Here is a 21,140-nt window from a genome sequence, read left to right as displayed (position 1 = left end):
TACTCGCAAGTAAAGGCGACCCATGGCGTTCCCCGCGTGATGGTATTAATTACAAGTAGTGTCATGGTTCTAATTCGATCATCCCTTGGTCGCCCTTTTAGTCGCCTCTTAGGACAGGCAGGAGATACCATGTGTGTATTCTTCGTCTTGTTCCCCCACCCACAGGGGTTGTGTGTTTGGTCCGCGAGAGCTATTTTATTTCGCTTAAGTCCGCGGGCAAGCCGGTTAGGACTCCCTTATCCACCACCTGGGACGCGCCACGTGGGAGTATCACCTCTGCCCCTGCTACGCCAGCGTAGTAGGTTCGTGGCATACCTTAAGAGCGGATGGACAAGTACGGGTGGAGACAGGTGAGGGATTGTCCCAGTAGGGTTTCATGACAATACCGCACAGTGGGAGTAGGACACGTTAAATAGGCAATTCAATACAAATTTATTGTCTGGCTGCTCTCTTAGTGAGACCGCCAGCTCGCGGATGTGCGAACCATCCCATATCATTCCGTACCAATCGACTTAGTCGACTTGTGAATTTCACGTCTGAGAATAGTTATGATGGCACAATTCAATCCCTTTCGTTCCCCCTCCAGTAATACTAAACACGGTAGTGTCTCAAGACATTTTGTAATTTTCGAAACTTCGTGCACCATTCAACTTTTGCTGTATTTGTCCTAAGTTCACCGCAATGGTGCAGCTACGCCTGGCGTAAGGTTGCTCATTCAGTGGCACACACATATTGGACCTGTATTTACATTTGGAAGTCGATTAGGAGAAAATTAACACTCAAATTTGAACCCCTACATAACTTTGTCCTTAAGGACCGGAAGTCAAGCGATGCAGTACTATCACCTCAGGCTCAAAGAGAACTTTCTAATGTCACCCTACATGTGAGTTCAGAACTAAATTTTCAACTAAAATAATATTGCGTCAAATTTTGAGCCCGTCCCTTGCTATTCCTTTGGGATTTGAAAAATTTTGTTATGCCATTGTAAGGTGTCAAATACATCTTAGCCAAATTTGTATGCTTTTTGATTTCGGAGTTATAATTACCGAATCCAATCGTATACCGAATCTAAAATAGTCACATTTAAAGCTCTCCTCAGTCCGTTGTACGTAACTACCGAGGGAGTTGGCTGTGCGGTTAGGGGCGCACAGCTGTGTGCTCGCATTCGGGTAATGATGGGTTCGAACTCCACTGTTGGCAGCACTGAAGATGGTTTTGCGTGATTTCCCATTTTCACACTAGACTGTACCTTAGGCCATCGCCATGTAGCACTTTGCTGCCCGATCGTCGCCATAAGACCTGTCTGTGTTGATACGACGTAAAGGGAATTGTAAATAATTGTATGTAACTGAGACACATCGGGTGTCACATTGTCTATCATTTTCCACATTTCCAATCAATCTATACTTCAACCAATGGAATCGGATATTTAGTTCCGGAGTTATAAGCCTAAATATGAGCACAAGAATTCTTTACACCAGAGTTCAAATTTATGTATCCTGATTTTAGAGACGATGAGACGTCAAAACTCCCTCTCTGTATCTAGGCTGCATATTATTTGTACATTCCTTTCTACTTCTCCTCCTTCTTCTTCTTCTCCTGTGCCTTATCTGGACGTTGGCAATGATCTTGGCGATCGTTTTCTTTTTTGACAGCTCCTCTGAAGTTTTCGATGGATGACATTTCGAAACATTTTCTTAGATTCCTGAGTTATGAGATGCGACGACGTCTTGGGTCTCTTCTCTTAAATACCCCGCTTTCCTCAGCATCGTACCGTATAGCTCTTCGTTCCACATGATGTGACAAAATATTCCAGTTTGTGCTGTTTGACAGCGTTCAGTAGAAGATGAACCATGCTCTAGGATCTCGGAAAGAAGTGTGGAATTAAAATACGTCTGTCGCTAGAGGGACAATTCCTAGGGAGATACTGGACTTCTAAACATAAAACAAAATCCCGGACATCATCATCCAGATCATAGCATACTCTGTGTTAAAACATTCACTGAGGATTGTTAGACACCATTATTTTGTACTCCGTGACCTGAATACGTATTGGACTTTTTAAAGTTTTTTTGCTAGTTGTTTTACGTCGCATCGACACAGATAGGTCTTACGGCCTTACGTCGCACCGAGACAGATAGGTCATACGGCGACGATAGGACAGGAAAAGATTAGGAGTGGGAAGGAAGCGGCCGTGGCCTTAATTAGGGTACAGCCCCAGCATTTGCCTGATGTGAAATTGGGAAACCACGGAAAAACATTTTCGGGGCTGCCGACAGTGGGGTTCGAACCTACTATCTCCCGAATACTGGATACTGGTCGCACTTAAGCGACTGCAGCTATCGATCTCGGTTTTTTAAAGTTTTCATTGTGTTCCCTGAGTGGGTACGGCGGGTCTTCTAGTGGATGACGGCCACTCTCAGGCCAAGATGATGTGTAACGATGATTTGAGGTGTATAGAAGGAAGAGAGAGAAGTTGTATTCGCCTTAATGGGGAGAATGAACAACCACGGAAAGCCATTTTCAGGATAGCCGAGCAGCCCACCTTCTCCCGAATGCAGAGCTATAGAACCACGGTAGGGCCGATACCTATGCTGCTCAGTCTCCTGGATTTTCTCTTTCCAAAAACATCAGAAAGATAACGTCCACCTGATGGTTGACAATTCCAATTTTGAAACACCTCAAATCCTGCTACCGAACAACTAGCCACGTAGCTATCAGCTTGCATTCGGGAGATAGTGGGTTCGAATCCCAATGTCGGCGTACCTGAAAATGATTTTCAGTTGTGTCTCATTTTCACACCAGGCAAGTGCTGGGGGCCGTACTTCAGTTGACGCCACGGTCGCTTCCTTCCTACTCCTAGCCCTATTCCTATCCCATCGTCATCATAAGACCTAACTCTGTACGTACGACGTACAGAAAATTTGTAAAGAAAGTAAAAAATAAAACCCTGCTCACATCTCAACAACAGACAAACAGATAAAAGTAATTAAATACTGAGCATAATGACTGATTAAGAGGCCGGCCGTTTCAATTCCTTAGGGTAATTGTTTTCTTACGTCCCACTAACTAATTTTATACGGGACGAGTTGGCCGTGCGGATAGGAGCGCGCTGGTGTGAGGTTGCATCCGGGAGATGGTGGGTTCGAATCCCACTGTCGGCAGCCCTGAAGATGATATTCCGTGGTTTCCCATTTTCACACCAGGCAAATGCTGGGGCTGTAGCTTAATTAAGGCCACGGCCGCTTCCTTCCCATTCCTAGGCCTTTCCTATCCCATCGTCGTCATATGACCCATCTGTGTCGATGCGACGTAAAGCAAATATTAAAAAAATCTAACTTTATGTTTTTGGAGACGCCGAGGTGCCGGAATTTTGTCTGGCAGGAGTTCTTTTACGTGCCAGTAAATCTACCGACACGAGGCTGACGTATATAAGCACTTTCAAATATCACCGGACTGAGCCAGGATCGAACCTGCCAAGTTGGGTTCAGAAGACCAGCGCCTCAAACGTTTGAGCCATTCAGCCCGGGTTCAATTCCTTAAAAGGGCCGCTATCAGGTGGATTTCTCTTCGCCAATCCGTCTTAATGTTTCTATGTTAGTCAGATCAACAAACGCTAATCTCAGTACATTACATCGAAAATTGTGGAAAGCGGTGTAGACTAGTTGAGACTGATTTGTAAAATGTTGACTCTCTAACTCGAAATCGGGAGGTTGTGGGTTCGAATCCTAGTGCTTTCCGGTTGCCAATTTTGGTTCTGTACTTAACATCCCTTCAGTATTTTCTATATGTGCTGGAGATGACCTAATACGTTGAAGGATTATTTCGAATACTATGCGGTCGTGAAAATTAAATACTCATTGACTCGTAAAGTTAGGGTTTTTGGATTGATCTCATTTCTTGTCAATACAACCGATCAGTTCATTGCAGATAGAAGCCAGAGCAAGGGAAAGCCCTCGCCGATGCTGAGATAAAAGAAAGTTAAGACTAGTGGGACGGGCTGTGCAAATCAACAAAGGAGGAAACAATGACCGGTAATGAAATGCACTTTCTAAGACCCGAGTTCGTCTCCCACCGCAGCCAATGGAGATACAAATGCTGCTAATATTTTATCCTTGTCACTTTAAATACAACAAAAACACGTTACTGATTTATTCAACTCCACTGCGGACTTTAGAAGAGACTACCTTGGCACAGTACCAGTGTGAATTAAGGGTTCATTTACAAGTTAATTTTTACTAGTGCTGTTCTTCTGTAACTCGTTTATAAGGTTTAGCCGTGCTTTTATATCTAATGAAACGGTAAATGCGATATAAATAGAGTCCATGAAATAACACTGAATGAGTTGCTTTATCGGAAATAAAAATATCTTTGGTAAAACGATCGCTTCTCATTTAACCTTTACCCTTCAAAATTATCGTTATTATTATTGCCGGCCGCACGATGTAGGGGTATCGTGTCTGCATCTTACCCGGAGGCCCCTAGTTTGATTCCGGACCAGGACAGAGATGTTTACGTGGATCTGAAGGCTGGTTCGAGCTCCACTCAACGTACGTGATTAGAATTGAGGAGCTATCTGACCGTGAGATGGCGGCTCCGGTCTAGAAGGCCAAGAATGGCGGTCGAGAGTATTTGTCATGCTGACCACACACCTTGTAATCTGCAGGCCTTCGGGCTGAGCACTGATCGCTTGGTAGACTATTCCCCTTCGGGGCTGTTGGTCCGTGAGGTTTGGTTTGGTTTTTATCATAATTATTACCATTAATAAGGAATATGGTAGTGGAGAACAGCCCATCTCAACCATATGGGACCTCTACAATCGTAGTCGTCAAAATGAGAGGAGATAATATTACAAACCCAAGGAGTACGACAACGATATCCTCTCCCACCAATTATGTTTAATGCTTTGGTAAGTTCATGATGTCGGAAGTTCTAGAAGACACACATTTAGGACTAAATATCAACTTAATCCCATACAAATAATTAAGTTTGCAGATGATGAGGCCATTCTAGCTGGCAGGCAATGCTGCCAAGAGTTGCATCAATGGTGCAGAAATAGGGTAAGGAAATAAACACCTCAACGGCATGACCTTTATAGGAACACTTACCAAAAACTTGTTTAGGAACACAGAGAATGTTGTGATTCACCAGATGTTGCTCACATAATCGGACTAAAGAGGTATTTTCCGTTAAAAATAGTTTAGTATTTCACAGGCAAGCTAAAGATACAGTACGCGCACCTTTTAGTGATACATGCACACCGTAGTGCTGAATCGGTCGATCTCGGTTATCTTCGAGATTCGTATTTGCAACCTTTGAAACACAAACTATGAATCGCTTATGCATCGCTGTGCGACATCTGGCGTATACTTTACGTACTAGTACTCTTGTTGTTTACACAGCAAAGCCAAACTATAGAATTCATGCTAGGAACAACATTCGTATCGAGATATGTTATATAATGTTAAATAATGTATGTGTGACACAGTTATTGGCGTAAGATAATAAATGTTTAGAAAATTCATATCGATCGATCATACTATCGATTCAATTAAGATTTCATTTCCATTCAGTTGGCAGTATAACCGGAACCGGAAGAGCTCCCTCCTTACTCCTCAACCCCGTACAAAGTAATATCGCTAAAAGATGCGCACTGATCTGTGTAAAATTTTGATATTAAAATTGACAAAAGAATGGAACTTTCAACCGAAAAACTTGCTGTAATAGTTATCTATAAACAGCAGGAAATGAGTGAAATAACAAACCAAGAACGTGTGTCTTTGAGAAGTGAACATTAGCCTGTGTCTACCCAGAGTGACAAGAATCGTTGTCGCAAAAGATGCCCTAAAGGGTGACGTGAAAAGAAATCGTGATAGCCGTGTATGTTCAGAGCAGCCATTTATCAATCGAGGGATGAACCTGGAAGTGTTGCTATGGTAATGAGATGACTTCAGGATGCAAACCTTAAAGGGTGTATTGCAGCCAAGAAACCCCTACTAAGGGCTCTTCAAAGAAAGAAAATACTATATTGGGCCAAACAACACGAAAATTGGACTTAATCAGTGGGAAAATTTATTTTTTATGGATTAATCGAAATGTGAGCTGTCTGGCACAAAATGCCACAAGGTTATTCGACGTGCAAAAGGAGAACGCATGGCACCTCATTCCATATCTACTACAGTCAAGTATGGAGGGGATTCAGTGATGGTATGTGGTTGCTTTGTTGGCAGTAAAACAGGTGATATTGTCAATATTGAGAGAGTTGTCAATATAGAAGTGCGTAGTAACATTCTTCAAAGTCATGCAAAACAATCTGAACTACATTTTTTGCGGGGGTTTCATACTTTAGGAATATATCCATCTTCAGTATGATGATAATGATGATGATGCTTATTGTTTAAGGAGGCCTGACATCTTCAGTATGTAGGAAGCATGTTGACCTGTTAGAAGTAAAGAAATAATAAATAAAATATGCCCCATCAAAGCCCCGACAGTAACCCGATTGAGCTTCTTTGGGATAATTTGGATAGAGAGGACAGGAAGAAACTTTTCAATAATATAAATGCACTATGGAGAAATTTGCAGAAGGAGTGGGGGGGGGGACAGTTACGAAGAAACGTTGACAGACTTAGTAGAAAGGATACTTAGAATGTGTAAAGCAGTGATCAACGCAAGGGGAGATTACTCTGAAAAAAGAAATATCTACAAAGTATTATTTAGTTCCACTAAATAACTGTTTATGCATAAATACTGCACTTAACTAACCCCATTTCTCTAGTAATTCCTGAGACTGAGACATTTGAGTGTATGTGTACATACAGTAACAGTTTTCAGACAAATCTTGAACGAGAGTGAAAGATCAATATCATATTCATAAGTTGGAGGTAATGCATATGAGAGTAACTAGAATAACAGCCGGTGTGAACAGATGAAAATACTACCAAGAGAACACTCGTAGCGGAAACGCAAACCGAGTGACACTTTCACAACAGGAAAATTTAAAAAAAAAAATCAGTTAGAAATAAGCTCTGTCAACATGAATGAAACTGTGGATTTAAACCAATTACTAACACATAAACTGGGATATTAATGGACAAAGCCATGTACAACAACACAAAAGAGTGACTGAATGAGTTGCTACATTTTTTTTTTTTTTTTTTTTTTTGCTAGCTGCTTTACGTCGCACCGACACAGATAGGTCTTATGGCGACTATGGGACAGGGAAGGGCTAGGAGTGGGAAGGAAGAGACCGATGCCTTAATTAAGGTACAGCCCCAGCATTTGCCTGGATTGAAAATGGAAAACCACGGAAAACCATTTCCAGGGCTGCCGACAGTGGGGTTCGAACCTACTATCTCCCGAATACTGGATACTGGCCGCACTTAAGCGACTGCAGCTATCGAGCTCGGTGCTACATTTCTATATCTCAGAGAATTAGAGTAGGTGAAGCTTTATCTGACCCTGTAATAAGTACGAGGGAAATTCCACAAGGCAGTTCTATTGGACCTTTATGTTTACTTATAAATATAAATGATATGGGTAAAGAAGTGCAATCAGTAACGTGGCTTGTTGCGGATGATGTTATTCTGTATAGAGTAATAAATAAATTACCACGTTGTGAGCAACTGCAAAATGACATCGATAATGTTGTGAGATGGACAGCAGGTAAATGTATGATGATAAACGGGGTTAAAAGTAAGATTGTGAGTTTCACAAACAGAAAAACTCCTCTCAGTTTTAATTACTGCGTTGGTGGGGTGAAAGGTCCTTATGGAGATCACTGTTGGTACATAGGTGTTAATATAAGGAAAGATCTTCATTGGGGTAATCACATAAATGGGAGTGTAAATAAAGGGTGGATCTCTGCACATAGTTATGATGGTATTTAGGGGTTGTAGTAAGGATATAAAGGAGAGGACATATAGTTATCTGGTAAGATCCCAACTAGAGTATGGTTCCAGTGTATGGGACTCTCACCAGGATTACTTGATTCAAGAACTGGAAAAAAATCCAAACAAAAGCAGCTCGATTTGTTCTGGGTGATTTACAACAAAAGAGTAGCGTAACAAAATTGTTGCAAAGTTTGGGCTGGGAAGACTTGGAAGAAAGAAGACGAGCTGCTCGACTGAGTGGTATGTTCCGAGCTGTCAGTGGAGAGATGACGTGGAATGACATTAGTAGTCGAATAAGTTTGAGTGGTGTCTTTAAAAGTAGGAAATGAAGATAAAGTTGAAATTCAAGAGGACAAATTGGGGCAAATGTTCGTTTATAGGAAGAGTAGTTAGGGATTGGAATAACTTACCAAGGAAGTTGTTCGATAAATTTCCAATTTCTTTTAAATCATTTAAGAAAATACTAGGAAAATAACAGATAGGGAAATCTTCTACCTGGGCAGCTGCCCTAAATGCAGATCAGTATTGCTTGATTGATTTATTGACAGAAAACAATTAGCGGCCGACTTATAAGGCAATGATTTTCTCCAGCTTTTAACGATTTCAAACTAAGATATTCTGATGTAGAAACAATGTATGGATACGTTAGTTCATTCACTGGGGCTTCCATATTTAACACTAAAAATCATGGTCTATGGTCCGAAAATTAGGTTTCAATAATGCACAAAACTGACAACAATAGAAATAAAATCAAGAATGACAACAACCAGATTATTGAATCATCGATACCGTTAATTGTTAAATTAGCAGTTAGTGTGTGCTTGTAAGTTTACATATAAAATAGTCTGTTTACGTGTTGTTACTTAGGGGATGTACGAGCTGTGAGTCAACATGAGCTGAATAATCTGTGTTGAAGAAATAACCAGAATGTTGAAAGAGCGGGATGATGTGGAGCAAAATATATTTGATACCCCAGACGAAGAAATTCGTGTCTGATTTGCTTTTTTTCTGGGTGAATTTAATTTTGGGGTCAAATGGTGTTAATGATAAAGGTGTTTATGATAATGACAGACATTCCTCCACTGATAACTCTGTGGCAGAAGCAGTAAAACTGTAATCTGCTTAAAATATGAGCCCAGAAATAACTCTGACCGACAAGAAAGATATTTGTGATGGATTTGTATTTTTTGACTAATATTTGGATGAATTGAGTTTCAGTTTAATATTTAATACTGAAATTTTCCTTACAAATTATTCATTAAATGCTGTTTTATAATTTATGTCAGTAGAAACCAGGTCTTTTATATATATTTTTAGAATGGGCCTGAGAAGCCCCCACCCCATCATTGGTCCTCCGTTTAACAACCAAACGTTAGTCCTTGTAGAGTTAATAAATGCTCTGAGTTAAATACATTTATTCAAGCTAAGACTGGTTTTCTTTATCTCGTTGTAAGTTCGAATATTCATATTAATGTGAGAGATACAACTTCTTAAAATTATTTTACAAATCTTCAAGGATACTTCTTATTAAACAATATTTTAGTATTTAATATGGCACCTTTGGCTTCATTTAACGTTCCTACACGTTTTGGCCTAGAATTAATGAGTTTCTTACATATTTTCCTTATTTCTTGGTCGGGAAACCACACTTTTGTCACAGCAGAAAACATATTTTCGTTGGTAACGCGGTCCATTTTCCTCATCCTTTTCTTGACAATTGCCCAAAGATTTTCTATAGCGTTAATGTCCGGTGAATTTTTAGGCCAGTCCAAACAATAGGAACAGTTTTTCATCATAAAGTAGTTGACTTTTTTCGATATATGCCAAGGAAAATATGCTGGAAAGTTGCGTTTTCGACGTCCAATTTCTTCAGTTCTGGGGCGGCTTTTCACTCTAAAATCGGGATGTACTTGTCACTATTCATCATTCTACCAGCAGGAACCCAACATTTAGGACCTGTGAATGTAAAATAGCCTCAAAAATCTTCTATACTGTCTGTCTGCCGTACTTCGGCTAGACTTCCTCATTATTGCTTCTCCTTATATCTGAGATGTAATTATCGCGCACTTCAAAAATTACTTTCATCACAGGACCCTTCGCCACTCTTCTTGTGTCTATAGCTGATATTGTCTTGTCCATTCCAATCTTTTTTCTTCATGGGACACGTAAATAGCTGTTTTCTGACAGTCTACGTCCTTTTCTTTCAGCTTCTAAAAGTCGCCCACACACTGTTGAAGCATCAACGTTTTTACTCCCACACGCTCCAAATCTTTTGAAAATCGAAACTATTCATTTCAGGATTAATTTTGCTTGTTCTGATGAGGTAGGCATAATCTTTCCTCGAGGTTTCTCGTTTTCGGCCACATCGCCTTTTCCTTTGAGGTGAAATGCACCCAATCCTACTTTTCCTCCTAATTATATTACAAACAGCAAACAAACTCCGAGTCATACCACTAAATTCGTGCAGGGTTATAGTATTACGAGGGCGAATCAAAAAGTAAGTTACACTAGCTCGCCGCGAAAGCACGCTGTGTGTCGTGACGGTGGCCAATGCGGAGCAAGCTACAGTAACTGCTGACACGTCCGATAGGAAGGATGGTTTGGTATCCCGTCGTGCTGTGAGTGCAGAGTGGGGTAGGCTCAATGGCGTGTCAACAATTAGATGTTCACTCCAAATTGGAGGTTTGTGCAACGATCAGATTTCTGTGGGATAAACGGCTCGATTGTACTGACATTCATCGTGAAATCACTGCTGTGTATGGTGAGCGTGCAATGTCTCGGCCAGGTATTTTAAAGTGGTGTAAGCAATTTGACGCAGGACGCACGGTTCTCACGGACGAATATCACGAAGGCAGGCTCACAACGTCCAGCACCGTCGCAGTTGTTGAACGTGTGGATGGGATTACTAGAGAGAATCGGCGCATAACACTGCACGACATTGCCAGAATGGTGAACACCTTGTATGGCAGTGTGTTCTCCATTGTTCACCAGCAACTCGAATTTTGTAAACTGTGTCAAAGGTGGGTCCCACGTCTGCTCACCGATGTTCACAAGGGACAACGTTTCCGATCGTCACTGGCATTTTTGCAACGGTATTCTGTGGAAGACAACGAGTGACTGCGGTGAATCATCACAAGGGATGATATGTGGATCCACTGTTTAACCCCCGAAACAAAGAGAACATCGATGGAATGGGCGCACACCACATCACCACCACTAAAGAAGGCAAAGGTCCAACCTTCAGCAGGAAAGGTAATGGCGACAATGTTCTTTGACATGGAGGGTGTGGTGCACGGGGAGTTTATGCCGAACGGTACGACAATCATATTGTCAAACGTTGAACCGGTTGCGTAAGGGAGTTAAAGAAAAGCGGCGACGAAAATTGAGCACAGGTGTGATTTTGTTGCATGATAACGCAGAACTTTGTACGGTCCACCAAACGTCCGAACTGGTGCAGTGATTCATGTGGGATGCATGGCAACGTCCTCCATACAGTCCAGACTTAGCACCATGCGATTATAATGTGTTCGGTAGGCCTGAGTTGAGAAAGGATCTTGGTTGACGACGATTCCGAAACGATGAGGACGTGCAATCAGCTGTCCCCAGGAGGTCACATAGCACTGGAGGTGATTTGTATGCATCCGGAATCGAAAAGTTGGTTGACCGTACCGAGGAATGTTCACAGTCTCTTGGGGACTATGTGGAAAAGTGAACTTACATTATATGTTGTCATAACCGTGTTGCCTATGTGTAGGTAGTTTTGTAAATGGCCGTAAATTGGAAGTGTAACTTACTTTTTGATTCACCCTCGTACTTCTCTTGTTTTGTATGATATCCATTATGACTGATTAAATATACTCACTGAATGCATTCTCACACAGCTATAAACACATGCCAAGTATTAACTTTCAAACATAAACAGTAAGGGCATTAACCGCAATTACCTACCTCAACAATGGGTATCCGTACTGCTAAGAATTGGCAGGGAACTTCTAATCCTTGTTACCACTTTATTACCTACAAACCTAAATTTACCTGCTTGCTATGCGAAAGACTGTATGTCTTGGTAACTTTTTTAAGACTGCAATTTATCTTTATTTATGGCCCGTAGACACACTCACTCTATTGCAAGGTTAAATTCTTTTCTAAAAGAGGACTTTCGTTGTTACTTTAAATGTGTCAACTTCAGATTACAGAAAGAGAAATCTCTTCTGTGTGCGGTGGCCGCAGACTGTGCTAGTGTGTTGTTGTTTTTGTTTGAGTTCTGTTTAAAACTCGAGGATTTCCCTCGTATTTTTTGTATGTGTGTGTGGTGGGGGGTGGAGGGCTCTGGGAGGATTTCTAATCCTTCTTCATTACTTGACTCAGTGCCAATAGGACATGTTCCAGCAAAGGCGATTGCGAGAGAGACTACAGTTTTGTGTGTGCGTGTGTATGTGTGTGTGTGGCTGAAAGATTTGGGGCACCACGGAGAATTCCTCTTCAAGACCACGCCTTCCCCATCCTCCGCCCCTACCTTCCACAACTAAACCAGACTCGCTCTCATTTAAATTTCTAATTCGACCGCACGGATACGAGAAATGGTTTTAAGACTTTCCCAACATACAATTATGTACAAGTAAGAGGCAAGCAGGTTTACTAAGAAGGGTCCTCATGAGACTTGGCCTTAAATAAAATATTTTGGTCTCATATAATAAACTGTAATTGTTAAACAATTCACGCTATTCCATCTTTTAATATTCATTGTCACCCATTGTACAGGATGTATATACATTCCTACACTGTGAGGGTTTATAGCAGGGGATAGATAACATTTTGAACAGGAACCTATATCCAGAAACATATCGTTTCCGCGCAACAAGTAAAGCACCTCCCCTCCTTTAAATGCCCGGCATCTGTTGTCCTATGAGCTGACCGAAGTACGTACGTCAGACATGTCAGTATCACGAGCTGACAGACAGTACTGCGTGCATAAGAAACAGGTCACCACAAGATACACATGTAATGGTTTCCGAAATGAAAGAGATCTTAGTTGTATAACAATTTATTACAAAGTTTTCCTCCTATTCACTACAATTTAGATGAAAATCCGTTTCACCCTTACTTCCCCTTTAAGGACATCTTCGGTTTTATCATTATAGTAGCTATTTTACTAATATTAACTCTTTTAGAACCCTATATATTAGGAGATCCTGATAACTTCATGCCCGCCAACCCACTGGTAACCCCAGTACACATTCCGTAAAATGTTTTCACACTTCATATTTAAAATTTATGGGCCTATATATTTCAACCCTAATTTGGGCAATCTTCAGTAGTAAATATTATTAGATCATGGTAATAATTTTAAAAACTGAATTAAAATTATGTTGAGGAAAGATAAGTGCAACCGACATATGGCACACTGTTCTTACCCTGTAGATTGAGTTCATAGTCCAACTGGTTAATAGTAAAACGGAAGGTTTTATTTTGTAAAGTTCATTATTTTTGCACTAAAGTAGTAAATCCTCTAGTTTTGAGTAATGTTGATAAGGATCTTGATGTTGTCTAAGAAATGAATATATGCTAATTGAAAAGCATTTTCTTGTGTCTGGCTTGTATAAAAAAGTGTTTAGCTGCCAATAGGGTATTGAAACGGCAATAAATATTTTAGAGTTAGTATTAGTTCCCGTTGCCCAGTCTCATGGCGTGCTCCTTGACACGGGCTAGTGCAAACTGTAAGTTACAACGGGAGACATTTCTAACTCTTCTTATACGGCGTCAAATGAAAGGACCTGCGCCTGTCCTTTTCGGAGGTCACACGCCATTATTACTATTATTATTATTATTATTATTATTATTATTATTATTATTATTATTATTATTATTATTATTATTATTATTATCTATATATTAAAAAATGTATGACCGGGCGAGTTGGCCGTGCGCGTAGAGGCGCGCGGCTGTGAGCTTGCATCCGGGAGATAGTAGGTTCGAATCCCACTATCGGCAGCCCTGAAGATGGTTTTCCGTGGTTTCCCATTTTCACACCAGGCAAATGCTGGGGCTGTACCTTAATTAAGGTCACGGCCACTTCCTTCCAACTCCTAGGCCTTTCCTATCCCATCGTCGCCATAAGACCTATGTGTGTCGATGCGACGTAAAGCCCCTAGCAAAAAAAAAAATGCATGAAAACTAAAGTCAGTCAGTCCGGCCATTCTATCCGGTCGATTTCCTTCATTCTTTTCTTAACTGAAAGGTATTCATGCACAGATTTGTCATCATGTAGTATACATCACTTAACTTCTGCCTTCCTCAAAGTATTCTATTTTTTCAATTTTTTTTGTCTCTTTGAAGCAATCATATCTTTGGTTCTATTGAGGTACGGAGTTCGTTTTGGCCTAAGAACACTCAGTGGATCAAGCTCTTTCATTTCAGCTCTTAACTATTCAAATTGGTTGATTCTGAGGAAAGTTGTGAGTGCACATTCAATTTGACGTCTCATTTCTTCAACATTTTTTCTCATTGAAACAATCATATCTTTTTTCTCATTGAAACAATCATATCTTTTGTTCTAATTGAGGTATGCAGTTCGTTTTGGGACAAAAACACTCAGTGGATCACACAATTTCTTTTGAGGTAATAACTACTTAAATTGGTAGGTTCGGAGAAAAGTTATGAATACATTTGTCTCCATGATGAAGATCTTTGAAGGACTTTTTAACAGTTCGGCGCATAGTGTTGTTCCAAGGAACGTTTAATTCAATTTCTTTGTGTGATGTATGTTAAAGTGTTTTGTTGACATAATATTACATTCTGTTACCACAGCAGATCATGTACTTTATTTCATTAACTCGAAACTTTGCAAATACATCCGTGAGGATAGTAACGAACAACACCATACTTTGTACATTGCGGGCGGAGCCAGCGGGAAACGGCTAGTTATTATTATTATTATTATTATTATTATTATTGTTAGACTTCTTACATTTTCCTTATGATTGGTATTGGGAGCGAATGAATGACTCGTTATGTTTTCTCTTAAAGCAGTAGTCTCGTCGCCAGAAGACCTATGTGTGTCGTTGCGACGTAGAGCAGATTGTAAAAATAAAAGAATAGTAGTCATCAGCACTACCCCTCATTTACTTGGGGTATCCGGTGAGGTGAGACTGTACCACTGGACAGAATAAATACTAAAGCAAAAGAAGAAGTTAGGGTCACAAGTAGAATTGCATCACACCAGTGTATGAACTGATGACCCTAAAAAGCAACAACCTCCAATACCTTTCAGGCACTTCGAAAACGAGATTTTGCTTCATTTCAAATCGAATGTTTTTTTTTTTCAACCACTATCTCCACTTTCCCCGCTCGCCATATATTGTGGTATTTCTAGCCATAATACGAAACTCTCTGCTTCTGCCCAGCGTCGCTGTCAAATATACTGTAAATATGTTGAGACAATTTCATTTCTTTTGTATTCGCGTTGTTCATGTAAATATTTTAAGAGGGAAGTTCTTCTGATATATGCTATCTTTCCTATTCCTTATTCCTCCAAGCTCCGCGCGCACATACACACACAGTATACAGTATATCACTCCTTTGGTAATATTTGAATTAGGACTATATATTTCTTTGTCCGATATCATCCTTAGCGGATCGTTGCTGTTCTATGACGGTCCCTTTGTTAGCACAACGCCGGACGTCGTTTCTTTTGGCTGTCTGGCGACTGACTGACTGACTGACTGACTGACTAGGCTATATGCAACCTTCATTTCCTCCGGCGTCCATAGATATACAGTATTCAAACAGAGATTGTTTCATTGTATTCCATTTTTGTCTTTTCTCCTTTGTCTTCTTCCAACTCAGTCTCAACCAGAACATTTCTACTTGTTTTCCTATTTATTTTTAAAGGAGAATGCTAGAAGGAAATGAGAATGTAAATTGAACCTTGCATATGCTGTCCGAGAATACTATTACAAGAGTCTGTAAATGTGTCTCAAAGGACTTACAAATTCGTTCTTAATAATAATAATAATAATAATAATAATAATAATAATAATAATAATAATAATAATAATAAATGTCCGCCTCTGTGCTGTAGTGGTTTGTGTGATTACCTGCCACCCTCGGAGGCCTGGGTTCGATTCCAGGCTCTGCCACGAAATTTGAAAAGTGGTACAAGGGCAGGAACAGAGTCCACTCAGCTTCGGGAGGTCAGCTGAGTAGAGGGCGGTTCGATTCCGTCCTCAGCCATTCTCGAAGAGATTTTCCGTGGTTTCCCACTTCTCCTCCAGGCAAATGCCGGGATGGTACCTAACTTAAGGTCAAGCGGCTTTCTAACCCCTTTCTTGTCTATCCCTTTCAATTTTTCCATCCCCCACAAGGTCCCTGTTCAGCACAGCAAGTGAGGCACCTGGTTGAGGTACTGGTCCTCCTTCCCAGTTGTTTCCCCTCGACCTAAAGTCTCACGCTCGAGGACACTGTCCTTGAGGCTATAAAGACGGGATCCCTCGCTGAATCCGAGGGAAAAATGAACCCTGGATGATAAACGGATTAAGAACGAAAGAAATAATAAATATTATTGTTATCGTACGGTCTCAAGATGGTGCGTTCCTACCTGGCATGGGTAGTCGGACTTTTGAAGGGTGGTACAAAGTCCATTAGACATTCCACTTCGTACAGTGTCCGAATGTAAGTGTCTGTTGTGACATCTTTGCTGGCCACCCTGCAAAATTAATTAAAATCTCAGCCATAAATCACCCGACAGAGATCCATTTCTCTACCAACTGTAAGAGTAAAACGTAACGTAGAAATTGACACGCAGGAAGCGTTAAATAAAACATGCCTGCACACAAAGACTGATTTCTGTTTGTTAGTGATTTAACGCTAGCTAGGGTTGGAAAAGTAGCGGCCGTGGCTTAAATAAAGTACAGGGCTGCCGGCGGTGGGATTCGAACCCTCCATCTCCCGAATACAAGCTCACAGCTACGCACACAATTATTCAAAGTGATAACAATCCGTTTCATCCTCACCACAGCAGAGTAATGGCGTAGGATAGCGTACCTGCCATCCGGCTCCATGACTAAATGGTTAGCATGCTAGCCTCTGATCTAAGAGGTGGTAGGTTCTATTCAGATCGGGCCAGGGATTAACTTTCATTAGTTAATTATCTGGCTCGGAGAATCCACGCACAAATGACCTATGGGACGTCAACTTAAAAGACCGGCACCCGGCCGCTCCGGAGGCCTCACGCCGATATTATCTACCTATATTTAAAACACTAGGCTTTTCTTTCTTGTTACCGCTAGTTTGAGAGCACGGCTGAATCGATTGACATCGTGAAGCATTCTGACGAAAGCTCTTGACCTGTAGATTCGCACACTGTCCTTTAAAGTATAATCATTTCATGCCGTATATTTCTACATTATTATAGAATAATGTAGAATTTTGATTGTCCAAAGCGCTCCCCAGTACTTCGAGGCCACCTGCTAGTCAACTGCGGCAATGTGCGTAACGGGAATTCAAAAGTGCGCACACAGATGCGTTGTACGCATGCACAGTCTGGTATGATATCACCCTCGTGGTGGGGTCATGTGAGACGAATGGAGGAGAATAGGTTACCAAGGAGAATAATGGAGTCTGTTATGGAGGGTAAGAGAAGTAGAGGGAGACGAAGACGACGATGGTTAGACTCAATTTCTAACGATTTAAAGATAAGAGGTATAGAACTAAATACATTAATGTTATCAGTTTTACGTCCCACTAACTACTTTTGCACCGAAGTGCCGGAATTTTGTCCTGTGGGAGTTCTTTTACGTACCGGTATATCTTCCACCACGGGGCTGACGTATTTGTGCACCTTCAAATTCGACCGGACTGAGCCAGGATCGAACCTGCTAAAATGTTATTGTCCTTCCTTGCAGAATTTCTTGCTTCTTTTTCTCATGATGTGAACGAGGTTTTGAAGTTTTCTCGTATTTATAGTGGTCAGAGCTTGCTTATCCTTTCTTATTTTTCGAAGGATCTCTGCATTTGTGACATGATTCCATGAAACTCTTAACATCGTTCTGTAGGGCCACATCTCAAAGACCACTATTTAGTTTATTGAGAGAGTTTTTTTAAGTCCTCGTTTCGAAACTGTAACAGAGAAAACACATTTGGTTGCTATTTGCTTTACGTCGCACCGACACAGATATGTCTTATGGCGACGATGGCATACGAAAGGCCCAGGAAGTGGAAGGAAGCGGCTGTGACATTAATTAAGGTACAGCCCCGGCATTTTCCTAGTGTGAAAATGAGAAACCACGGAAAGCCATATTCAGGGCGAGAAAACACATCAGTTAGTAGCGAAGAAATATTTTTGTGGCGAATGTTAACTCACGATATTTGAAAAGTTTTCCCCTTTTTGTTTAACACATTCTTGGCTTTTGTAATATTTCAATCATCTTGTGATGTTGCCCTGTATCAAAATCATTCTGATAGCCAATAAAACAGGTTTAAATGTCACATGATTACAGGAACGTAGAATGGAAAGGGTAACAACGTTTTCTTCGAAAGAATGCAGGTGACGCGGGCAATGCATTGCTTGGAGTGCCGTCCGTGCTGTTATTGTGGAACTAACAATAATACAACAGGGGTCTGAAACTCGACACTAGCCAACTGAAAATTCGGTAAACCTTGACATCTGCGGAAGTGTCCTTCTTACTCCAAACGGTTGCACCGGGTCCATTGCAGCCTGCATTTGATTTAAGAAGAATGTAAAGTAAATATATATATTTTTTTTTTTTTTGCTACTTGCTTTTCGTCGCACCGACACAGATAGGTCTTATGGCGACGATGGGGCAAGGAAGGGCTAGGAGTGGGAAGGAAGCGGCCGTGGCCTTAATTAATGTACAGCCCCAGCATTTGCCTGGTGTGAAAATGGGAAACCACGGAAAACCATTTTCAGGGCTGCCGATAGTGGGATTCGAACCTTAAATAAATATTAGGAAAATAAATATATTTTGAAAAAAATATTTTGCACTGTGGAACTTCTTCAATATTCAAGGTGAGTTACTGCAAATGAATGCAAAAGAATATTTTCAACTTTTATCCAAATACTTAAACATTACACTATTTTAAAACAGATCCCTTCAGTACAAAAGCGGGCACCGAGCTCGATAGCTGCAGTCGCTTAAGTGCGGACAGTATCCAGTAATCAGGAGGCTGTGGGTTCGAACCACACTATCGGCAGCCCTGAAGATGGTTTTCCATGGTTTCCCATTTTCACACCAGGCAAATGCTGGTGCTGTACCACGGCCACTTCCTTCCCATTCCTAGGCCTTCACTATCCCATCGTCGCCATAAGACATATCTGTGTCGTTGCGACGTAAAGCAAATAGCAAAAAAAAAAAAAAAAAAAAGCGTGGGAAATATAAAAATGCTTGACGTTAATTTCAACTGCGCTTTGAGCGCGTCCCAATGGACCTGTATAAATTGCAGGAGCGGCAACATACGAGATACAAAACACACAATTTCTTTTCTAAATGACACATTCTATCTCTCTCTAATTACAATTCCATTAACCCGTCTTTGGCCTTTTCATGTGAATGTGAGGGTGGAGGTGCAGTAAAATCACATTTCGGGTAAAGCCTTTCTGTTCTCTTTAAACATCATTTTTGTTATAAGCTCTAACAATCATAAAAAGTACTTAAGAGAAAGGAATCTCTTCTACGGTTGATATATCTGAATGGTTAGGAATATCTTAAGTTGGCATTCACCTGCACTCTTGCGAGTGTGTAGATCTATAAAGTTTGGAACTATATTTGGAGAAGATAACCTAAGGTTCAAAATAAGATATTATTGAACAAAAAACAAAACAAACTTGTAGTTTTACGTGACTGTTTATATCGTCATCATAGCCATGGAGTTTCCGGCTTAACGTAAAATCCGAACTACAGGAACGTTTCATATCAAACATACTGCATGAACTAGCCAGGATTTCGCACTGTGATCACCCTTCCTGCTTACTGGGTTGTCACGCCCCTGATATTATTGTAATAATAATAATAATAATAATAATAATAATAATAATAATAATAATAATAATAATAATAATACGGTAGAGTTCTTGCAACTCGATACTAGGTAATTAGATAATCCGTAAACCTCGACATACGTGGAAGTGTTTTTCTGTCTCAAAAACGGTTAAATCAAGAAATTAATATTGTATTTCTGTACTTACACTGATGGAACGGTACGACTTGGGGCAGTAGCTTTTAGAATATGCTGTAAAACATGGAAACTTTCCTGGTGACAAGTTACTTGCACAGGAAATTTCCTAGCTCTCTTTGTTATGGAAATATAGGGAATCAAATTCCCCGTCTTTAGTTATCTTAGCCGGGCTGAATGGCTCAGACGGTTGAGGCACTGGCCTTCTGACCCTAACTTGGCAGGTTCAATCCTGGCTCAGTCCGCTGGTATTTGAAGGTGCTCAAATACGTCAGCCTCCTGTCGGTAGATATACTGGCACGTAAAATAACTTCTACTGGAATAAATTCCGCCACCAGGGCGTCTCCAGGAAACATAAAAGTAGTTAGCGGGACGTAAAGCAATAACATTATTATTATTATTATTATTATTATTATTATTATTATTATTATTATTATTATTATTATTATTATTATTATTATTATTATTATTATTATTATTATTATTATTATTATACCTAGATCGCTTAAAGGTCTCGTATAATGCTTGTTCTGATAGAGCATCATTTATTATTTATATACTTTATTTAAAAATATAATTTCCCTGCTGCTTGGCTGAATGTTCAGATTAGTGGTTCTTGGTTTAAAAGTCCCTGGTTCGATTCACGGTCCAGTGGAAGATTTTAACCATGTCTTGTTATGTTTTTTATTTTTTTTATTTTTATTTTTTTTTATTTTATTTTATTTTTTTATTTTTTGCTTGAGAGTTGGGATTTTGTTTTGGTCTGAATACAGTAAATGGTTAGTGAGCTGGCCGTTGGCCCAGAAGGTTAGAAGGTCCCGGTTTCGATTCCCAGCCGGATGGGTGATTTTAACTTTCATTGGTTAATTCCAATGGCTCTGAGGCTGGGTATGTGTGCCGTCTTCATCTTTAGAATTCATAGTAGGTAGTGTCCCATCCTCATAGACACGCAAGTCGCCCATTTGGCATCAACTCGAAAGACCTGCACCAGGCCTCTTAAGAGGACCCACGACCATTATATTATTATACCTTCATAAATGTAAACATTTTATATTAAAA

The 21,140-nt window shown here is 40.4% G+C and overlaps 1 protein-coding gene across 1 annotated transcript in view; it reads left to right on the top strand.

Moving 5' to 3' along the window:
* The window catches only part of kek3 (kekkon 3), a 456,384-nt gene that overhangs the window by 424,389 nt on the left and 10,855 nt on the right, over positions 1–21,140 (top strand). The window lies entirely within an intron of this gene.

Source organism: Anabrus simplex, chromosome 9, assembly GCF_040414725.1.
Source record: "Anabrus simplex isolate iqAnaSimp1 chromosome 9, ASM4041472v1, whole genome shotgun sequence".
Lineage (NCBI taxonomy): Eukaryota > Metazoa > Arthropoda > Insecta > Orthoptera > Tettigoniidae > Anabrus > Anabrus simplex.
The sequence above is the reverse complement of the archived record's forward strand: the minus strand, read 5'-3'. Positions and strand labels throughout refer to the sequence as shown.